The following is a 10443-nucleotide window of genomic DNA, read 5'->3' as shown; positions in this document are numbered from 1 at the left end:
AGCATAGCAGCAGCTCTCACTCATTTCGTGATGAAGCAAACATCCAATGAAACAAAAACAGAATAACATGTCTCATCTAAAACTACAAACCAAACATTATTTAGCACTATCTGTTACAAAAATATCCTTCGAGATGAACTTCAATCCATAAGTATCCACCATAGGTCACACCACTGTTGCTAGGTACGCCCACCTTTTTTCAATAAATCTGTTCACGAATCTGAGGTCCCTCTTGCCCGTGACTAACGACCGCTGGAAGGCTGCATTATCCAATCAGGGATTTTTCAATCAATTCAACTATTTGATTTAGCATCCTTTCAGTACTTGAGTTCATGGACAAAATTTTATGGATGGTTCTGGAACTACTCACCATGCAGTTTACGGGTTTGTAGATTAGTTGGATTGAATGCAAAACTCGTGTGAACTGAAGTCTCCAGATACCCTGTCATAAATTGAACTTTCTTAGTTACTATGCAGTTATATATGTAGAAACTGTCAATATTCTTTTTATATTTAAAAAGAAAGGTGATGAATCAGTCACTGTGTATCTTGTTCAATTTTAGCATGGTGCCAATGATAACATGTTTATTATTTCCCACAGATTGCAAGCTTATCGTATACTGCTCTAAAAGCTCACACCAAATTCCAACAACTATGAGGTTGAACCTACAATTTTAAAATAAAAAAATATGATGTTATGTCTGAACTTATTATCTATACTATATAAAGCTGGAGTTTACAAATTTCTATTCGTATAAACAGAAGTATACCTTTCGTCCATGAGTATGACCTCCCTATAGGGTTTTTTGTTACCAACGTGCTCAAGTTTACACCAGTGCACAACAACTCCGGCTATATATGTATGATTTATTAATTATCAGTTTATTAAATGAACACTCATGCTTCTCTCAATATAATAGACAAAAGGAAATGTTTCACATTTAATTCTTACCTACAAACGTCTTGTTAGGACGTCGGTACACTTCATGGATTGGTGTGAGATGCTTCGGATAGAGCGGAAATTGAATAGGCATGGTATACGGCTCAACCCTAGTGCGGTCGTTCAAGGCACACTCATACCGATGCCCTATATTCCGAAGCAGCACCGCCTCCTCCAAGCTAGGATGGAATCTCACATCATGCAGGGTATAAACGCACCCTTCTGCGAGTAAAGTGTTGAATCTCTCAACGTTGTTGTTCGATGCAATTGCTTCTATTTTGGATCCCTTAAATTTTAATAATAGACAAAGTTTGTGATAGGATTTCTTATAACACGATTGTTATCTCTATCCATTAGACAATTGACTTACATTGATATCCATGAGAATGAAGTGTTGGCTATCACGATGACGAGAGACCGGGAACTTGACATCTACCCTAACAATGACACTCCTTAATCTCTCCAAGTCCAAATATTCAATGTCGTCAAATAATTGAAATCTGTATTAAAAAACATATTTTAGCTTAACTTCTTCACGATTCATTTTAATTTTGATTTGACAGGTGAAATTGAACTCACCTAGGAACTGCTGGGCGGTAGGAGAAGTCTGCAAATGTTCTCTTTTGAGTAACATTAGTTGGCACCATTGGGCTAGCAGTACAATACGGTAACATCTAGGTGGTAAGACAAAGATCATGAGAATAACATCTAGGTGGTAATGGCTCAACATAACCCAGCAGAGCAGCAGGGAGAAAAGAATTCAGCTACTGCAATTTCCAATTAAGATGTTTGATCTTAGGGCTATTGATCATGTCTAAAAGAGGATAACATCTAGGTGGTAAGACAAAGATCATGAGAATAACATGTAGGTGGTATTGGCTCAACAGAACCCAGCAGAGCAGTAGGGAGAAAAGAATTCAGCTACTGCAATTCCCAACCAAGATGTTTGATCTTAGGGCTACTGATCATGTCTAAAAGAATTAGTTCTAACAATCTTATGACTTGTCCATAAGATCAAATAGGTATGTCTCTCATGCAAATTATAACATTAATATGAATATGAATTGTGTGAAATGCGTGATAATTACATTTTCAGCAATTATAACATTAATATGAATTATAACAACATAAATCATTAGTGTACCACAGCTGAACAGGAAGCTCTTATTATATGACTCTAAAGTAAGGCATTCATAAAGAGGACAGAAAATAATTTATAGACAGAAATCACCGAGTATGTGCAACACAATAGTCCACCAGACAGATGCAGCACAAGCTCACTAGTCAGAAAGGCATCATTGTTCATTTTAACTTTCACTATATTTGTTCTTGGACACTGTGACATGTAAATCAAACCAACTACTCATGTCAAAATATTTTTAGATGAATTGAATTATTGTATCATTGTACTTTCATCAGTTAGTTGCTTGTAATCAAGTGGCATGAGTTCCTGAGCTGATGGCTAACATTAAAAAGAACAAGAGAATTTTCATGTGACCTATTGACTGAAGCACTCAAGAACTTGGCAGACATGCAAAACTCGTTAAATAAAAATGACACGATAAAGGAAATGTGATTAAGAGAGAGAACTAAAAGTTGAGCTGAACAAGGTGGAACCTGTTCAGTTGTTCTTATTGATAGCTACACCGTGCAAGAGAAAAGCAAGTCCTTGAGACAAAATAAAGAAAACTTGTAAACAGCTCGAGGTCCACTATGGTTGGGAAGAATGCAAAATATTTAAACTAAGAGTAAATGAAACATGAATATTGAAAGACAAGTGAATGCTTGTTCTTATTGATAGCTACACCGTGCAAGGACCAGGTCACACAACTATCTGATATGGTCAAACTGATGGCATAAAACTGAACATGAATCAAAGCTATTTAGCATTCTGCACAGAATCAACAAAGGATAGCTTTTAATATTCATATCAAGACTATGCACCAACTAATTTAACTCTGATCATTTCTATCAAGCCAAGGAAAAGCACTGATCTAAAAATTCATATAATGCTTCAGATGCTCCATTAAATTTGAATAGATCAAAAAATTAATTTTAAATACACTTTCATGAGGAACTGCTAATTAGTAGACTGATGTTTTCAAAATTATCCTGCTAGACTTAAACTAAGAGTAAATGAAATGTGAATATTGAAAGACAAGTGAATGCTTGGTATTTTCTTAAACTGGAATAGCAGAAATTCAAGGCAGATTAATTCCTAGATGCTATTTCATAGAGGAACTTACTAATCATCGGAATATCCAATGAGTCTACCATTTGGGCAATTAGAAATAGGGTCTTAGCCAAACAAATTACCTGAACTATCTAAGCTCTTTTGTAGTGCTTCAGATTGGAGAATAAATAAAATAGATGACCAAATGGTTTCACCAACTGAAAAAATAGCAAAAGAAACTGCTAGAAATGCCAAAAGAAATTGTTACCAAATAGCTTCAGCACAAGAAAGCATAAGCCACAAAGGAAAAAAAAAAGGTATGTAAAGGATCAGTCCACACAACTATCTAATATGGTCCAACTGAAGGCATTAAACTGAACATGACTCAAAGCTATTTAGCATTCTGCACATAATCAACAAAGGATAGTTTTTAATATTCATATCAAGACTATGTACCATCTAATTTAACTCTGATCATTTCTATCAAACCAAGGAAAAGCACTGATCTAAAAATTCATATAATGCTTCAGAGGCTCCATTAAATTTGAACATATCAAAAAATGAATTTTAAATACACTTTCATGAGGAACTGCTAATTAGTAGACTAATGTTTTCAAAATTATCCTGCTAGACTTGTGTACTCTTACAAGTATGTGAGCAACCTACAGTAACATGGTTTACAGGTAAAGTGGTAAAGAAATATCAAAGTACCTTTGATTAAAGCATCAAGACGAGAGAATATGTTCCAACGTGAATGATTAAAGCATCAAGAGGGGGTACCTTTATAGTGATATCTGGGACAAATCATTTCATATAATTTCAGTGGCATTTGACAAGTTAGGTATGTATTTCAGCGCCTTAGCTTATCCTCCCCTCATCCATATGGATAAATTAATACATTCTTTCTCATGCTTTAGAAATACCCTAACTATCTGGTTATACTTGGGGATTAAACTTGGCGTTTGCATCATGTTATTGATTTTGTTATGATGGTGATAGTAGATAATTATTGTCATTATCAATAGCTTAACCCTACTGGAGATTTGGAATTCCTAATTTTATGTCTTATCTGGTCAGAAATGCATCATTGTTCGTTTTAACTTTCACTATATTTGTTCTTGGGCACTGTGACTTGTAAATCAAACCAACTGCTTATGTCGAAATATTTTCTGATGAATTGAACTATTGTATCATTGTACTTTCATCAGTTAGTTGCTTGTAATCAAGTGGCATGAGTTCCTGAGCTGATGGCTAATATTAAAAAGAATAGGAGAATTTTCATGTGACCTATTGACTGAAGCACTCAAGAGCTTGGCAGACATGCAAAAGTTGTTAAATAAAAATGACATGATAAAGGAAATATGATTAAGAGAGAGAACTAAAAGTTGAGCTGAACAAGGTGGAACCTGTTCAGCTGTTCTTATTGATACCTACACTGTGCAAGAGAAAAGCAAGTCCTTGAGACAAAATAAAGAAAACTTGTAAACAGCTCAAGGTCCACTATGGTTGGGGAAAATGCAAAATATTTAAACTAAGAGTAAATGAAACATGAATATTGAAAGACAAGTGAATGCTTGTTCTTATTGATAGCTACACCGTGCAAGGACCAGGTCACACAGCTATCTGATATGGTCAAACTGATGGCATAAAACTGAACATGAATCAAAGCTATTTAGCATTCTGCACAGAATCAACAAAGGATAGCTTTTAATATTCATATCAAGACTATGCACCAACTAATTTAACTCTGATCATTTCTATCAAGCCAAGGAAAATCACTGATCTAAAAATTCATATAATACTTCAGATGCTCCATTAAATTTGAACAGATCAAAAAATTAATTTTAAATACACTTTCATGAGGAACTGCTAATTAGTAGACTGATGTTTTCAAAATTATCCTGCTAGACTTAAACTAAGAGTAAATGAAATGTGAATATTGAAAGACAAGTGAATGCTTGGTATTTTCTTAAACTGGAACAGCAGAAATTCAAGGCAGATTAATTCCTAGATGCTATTTCATAGAGGAACTTACTAATCATCGGAATATCCAATGAGTCTACCATTTGGGCAATCAGAAGTAGGGTCTTAGCCAAACAAATTACCTGAACTATCTAAGCTCTTTTGTAGTGCTTCAGATTGGAGAATAAATAAAATAGATGATCAAATGGTTTCACCAACTAAAAAATAGCAAAAGAAACTGTTAGAAATGCCAAAAGAAATTGTTACAAAATAGCTTCACCACAAGAAAGCATAAGCCACAAAGGAAAAAAAAGGTATGTAAAGGACCAGGCCACACAGCTATCTGATATGGTCCAACTGAAAGCATTAAACTGAACATGACTCAAAGTTATTTAGCATTCTGCACATAATCAACAAAGGATAGCTTTTAATATTCATATCAAGACTATGCACCATCTAATTTAGCAACAGAACAGTGTACTGAAGAGGTTATTCCACATTCCACACATAAACAGAAGGCCTGAATATATGCAAGTTTAAATTCCTAGATGCTATTTCACAGAGGAACTTACTAATCATCTGAATATCCAACGAGTCTACCAATCTGAACAATCCGCTCACCTAATTTTTAGGAAGTTATAACAGCATTGAGCCAAAATTTCACAGATAAAGGATTTCTCAGTTCCATGAAAATAGTTTTAGCTGCACGACCACAACACAAGCCATAGCAAACCGGTCGCCTATAGTGAGAACAAACAGATGATGCCGAGATTTCCGCGGGGTTATACCTGCTTGTTGATCTCGACGCCAATGGATCAGAGCTCATCATTTGCAAAAACCTTATGGATCATGCCATCTTCACCAATTCCCGCAGCTGATCTTCTTGTACAGCTCATACAACGCCTCCACCTTGTTCACCTAAGCAGGATCTCGAAGGTCTGGTGGTGCGGGTGCTTCGTCGGGGTGAAAGGAAGAAAGAAACAGGGAAAAGAAAGTCAAGAACTAATATAAACCTAAGAAAAGCACCAGGTAATCGATGAAGACCATCTCGCGACTCTAGTGGTACTGACCTCGCGAGGCGACCGGAGGAAGTGTACTCGCCGATGCCGCCGTGGTGCTACCCTCGATGCGGAGGTACTTCTAGGGGGCGCGAAGAAGCTAGAGGACGGAACAGGAGGCTACGGTTGGGGCGCTTTGCCAGGCGTTGTTTTCGGTGGTGGTGGCGGCAGGGAAATCTCCATGGAGCCAAGACGGTTAGCCCGGGGAGGAGCGTACGGAGTAGGCGGCGAGCGAGTGCTGCGGAGATGCCCAGAGCGTGGATGGCGGCAGCGGGGCCCGGAGAGGGGGGCGCGGAGAAAGCGGTGGGCGGGAGCTACGGAGAAGCCCAAGGCGTGGCGGCAGCGCAAGGGGCGGGGAACGATGGGGATGAGGATGCAAAAAGAAATCGCGAGGAGAACGAAGAAATATTCGGCGGTATATGGCGAACGGATCACGTCTTGTGCGTTTTTTAAGTAGGAGAGAAACTGCAAAGATACTGTTAAAACATCCACCAATCCAATCCGGCTGCCACTGGTTTCTCGTTCAGGGAGGGACCGTTATGTTCTATGAATGAACAAAATAAGAAATAAAATAAGAAATTAAAAGGGACGGGAGAAGACAGCAATTCCCTTCCGTCCCTAAGGCTGGCAGCGAGAGGAACCTGCGGCAGCAGAAAGGAGCCGTTGTGGTGCTTCTGCGGGGCGGCCCAGGCAACTTAGGCGGGGACGGGCGAGCGTGCTGCCCGACGAGTCGCGGCGGAAGGCGGGTGAGCTTGGCAAGGGGATTCACGGGTGGCCGGGTGGCGAACGAACTCGCCGGAGGAGCCGTGGTGGCGGGCGAGGTTGACCGAAGGGAGCGCGTATGGTGGGCGGGCGAGGTTGACCGAAGGGAGCGCGTATGGTGGGCGGCCGAGCTCGTAGGCGGGGACGGGCGAGCGTGCTGCCCGACGAGTCGCGGCGGAAGGCGGGTGAGCTTGGCAAGGGGATTCACGGGTGGCCGGGTGGCGAACGAACTCGCCGGAGGAGCCGTGGTGGCGGGCGAGGTTGACCGAAGGGAGCGCGTATGGTGGGCGGCCGAGCTCGTAGGCGGGAGCCGAGCTGAGCATTCGAGATCGACGGCGCGTGGGAGTACGGCTGGCAGGCGCGCGACCTCGGCGGGAGGATCCCGGGCGAACGAGTGGCCAAAGTTGTTACGACGGTAGTGAATCGGGACAGGATGAACGGCCGGCGAGTCGGCGTCGGGTCTGTGTGGGAGACCTCCCGTCGAATCTTGCTGGAGAGGGGCTCCGAGCTCGCGTGGGCGTGCGACGACCTCCCGAAGCTCCGCCACTCGAGCATCGTGGTGTGACGTGCGCCATGAATATAGAGGGTGCGGTGGTGTGCCATGCCGCAGAAGGGGTGGAACTATCCAGCTTCTGCCCACGCGGCGGCCGCGGCGCCGATGGGCTGATCGGGAGGAACCGAGGTGGCGACAAAGATTGATCTGAGCCGCACGCTCTATATTCATGGTGGATAGTTCTGTCCGCATTTGAGTCCGGTGAGCGGCGTTTGCGTGATCTGTTATTCCAATGGCAAGTTCTTTAAGGGACTACGAATCATTCCAGTGAAATATGCAGTTAGACAATTTTTTATGGCGAACGTGCAAAACCAAGTTATGTTATGGCAATTTTTTTTATGGCAAATGTGCAAAACAAGCCATTCTCAACAGCGATTTATTTCAATACGTGTTCCTCCAAAGCGACGTGGTGCTGATTTGATGACAAAGAGATGCACCCTAAGAGCAGAGCTCTGTCGACTGAGTTGTGCTGCGGTGGCGTGGGAGCAGAGCTTCGCTGACCTAGTTGTGAGAGAGACAGTCGTTTGGTTGGCTAGTGCGTGAGTTGATTTAAGTTGGTCTTGTCTGTTGTTAGGTTATATCATTTTGGTGTAAGCACCGCTCTATTTTTTGGTTGAGGTCATATTGTCATCTCGGGGATATCTGTCGATTCCTTGTAACCGTACAGTTGTGATATTTTCAAACCTAGTTTTTCTTATAAACTAAGTTAATTCTTCTCTTCTATAAAAATTTCGACAATACTCTTACCATCCTTTTAAAAAAGCGCGTTTATGCACATACACCACACTTTTGCCAACACACCAATATAGTGCGCCTTAGCATATGTTTAAACAATATTGAAAGTGTAACCTCATGTGTTACTGATATGTATTTTATCACTTAATACACTCACATATACATGTATTATTTATTTCCGGGATCTAATCCCATGTAAGTAACTGTGCTGAATCTGGATCCCAAACCTGGGAGGATAAGTTTCATCATAAAGATCCAATAACCGAGCTATACTCAGTTCACCCATGCCATATAATGTTGTAGAAAATATAAGCAGCTTTTCGATTGGGCTTTAATTAAATTCCACAGCTATTTATCAGGATTAGAGCATAACTGCCGTGCATATTAGAAAGCGTAATAAAATAATTTACGCTGACCACACCTAAACTAGCTTTTAGCATGGCAATCAACGAACAAAGACAAGATAAAACAACCAACATTGCTCAAGTTATTTAATTTAAATTTTAGTGCTCTCAAATGCCGAATTAATGGTCTTCATTGCCCCTGGTGGCTCTAAAGATCCTCGATTAAAGTATGACACTCTCTATACTAAAATGCCTGGATTTACAGCAATATTATCACGCAACAAGTGATCTAATTATAGTAATTAAATAAGCAGTAAAATATTATGATATGTGTTTATTCAAATTAGAGCAACAATCAGGGGAATAAATTAAGCAAGTAAGGTACACAATTGGAACCTAAAATTCAACCTAGATTGTGAAACCGTTGTCTCTGTTCCAGAGTAGGGTTCAAAAATGCGGCTGTCGGTGATACAGGAACCAGGGGTCTCCGAGTCCCGAGGTCAGATCAGCAGTTTGCCATGTGGCGTCCTCCCGCGGGGATTATCTCCGCGAGGTACAAGAAGACTAAGTCCCGGGAGAGGGTGCTCAGGGTCATGAACAGTGGTCCCTGAGTACCTGAGTTCCCCGATAACCCGAGAAGACCAAGCGTCGAGAAAAGAGTGCTCGGGGCCGTGAACAGTAGCCCCTAAGCACTCAAGTCCCCCGACGACCAGAAAAGCCGAGTACTGGGAAGGGGATGCTCGGGGCTGCGAGCAGTGGCCCCCGAGCACACAGGAGTAGGGTACCACGCTCAGTGCGGCCCGAACCTGTCTAAAAACCTCTAGTGCATTTACTGCATTCTGCATTCGATCCTTCCATCCCACCTGCATCGCATTTACGCACATTTATTTCACTCGCAAAACAGATTCAGAATCATCCCCCCGACCAAATCTCAAAAAGGGTCCCTCTGGATCCCTGCTTGAGGAGTTCACCCTCCGACAGCTGGCGCGCCAGGTAGGGGGGTTACATCCCTGAATTTGTTTTGTTTTCCTGCAGAAAAAATGGCAGGTGGCCATCGTCTCTGACGCATAGGCTCCAGCTCTGGTGAAGAAATGGAGCCCATCGCACAGGAGGTCCCAGTCGCTGCTGCTCCGCAGCAGCAGCCACGGTCCGCCCGCATGGCGCTCCCCTCTCAGGGGGGCCATGGCGCTGGGCCCAGCAGGGCCGCTGCCGCCGTTGCAACCACATAGCCTAACACCCAGCAAGCGACAGAAACTCCTGCCGCGAAGTCCACGTCTGGACAGCGTCGTGCGCCGTTGCAGCGCAGGCTCGCCTTCGGCGATGCCAGTCCCGGGAGTGTGCTGCTTGCGGCGTAAGCTCTCCTCAGGCACCCGCCAGGCCAAGCGGCAGGGGAAACCACAAAAGGCAGCTGGCACCAAGAGGTGGCCGCCCTGGTGGGCACGGCACACCATTAGGTGTTGGCCGAAAGCTCCCGAGCTACCTCCCACCGCGGCGCAACCAAGGCCGGTCCATCCTCAGGTGGTGGCCGAACCGGCCGGGGGGCCTCTAAGCGAAGTGCTGCCCCCCTGGCCACTACCGGAGCTCAGGACCTCCACTTGCATCTCAAGGAGTGGAGGGCCGTTGAAGATGCGCGTGTCACCTTTGAGCGCCAACGGGAGTCCCGACATGAGGCCGAAGCTAATGACCAAGCCTCCTCCATGCCGGACCATGACCGCTGGGGCTCCCTGGTTCGCTGGTGTTCACCGCTCAAGGGCGCTGCTCGCGCAGCAGGGTACGGCGCAGGCTGCCGCGCCTTCACCAGCGACCTCCGCCGGGTCAACTGGCCCACCAAGTTTTGGCCAGAACTGCCAGAGAAGTATGATGGGTCCATCGACCTGGTCGAGTTCCTCTAAATCTACACCACCGCCGTCCAAGCG

Source organism: Phragmites australis, chromosome 10 (genome assembly GCF_958298935.1).
Source record: "Phragmites australis chromosome 10, lpPhrAust1.1, whole genome shotgun sequence".
Lineage (NCBI taxonomy): Eukaryota > Viridiplantae > Streptophyta > Magnoliopsida > Poales > Poaceae > Phragmites > Phragmites australis.
This window is presented reverse-complemented; position numbering follows the sequence as displayed.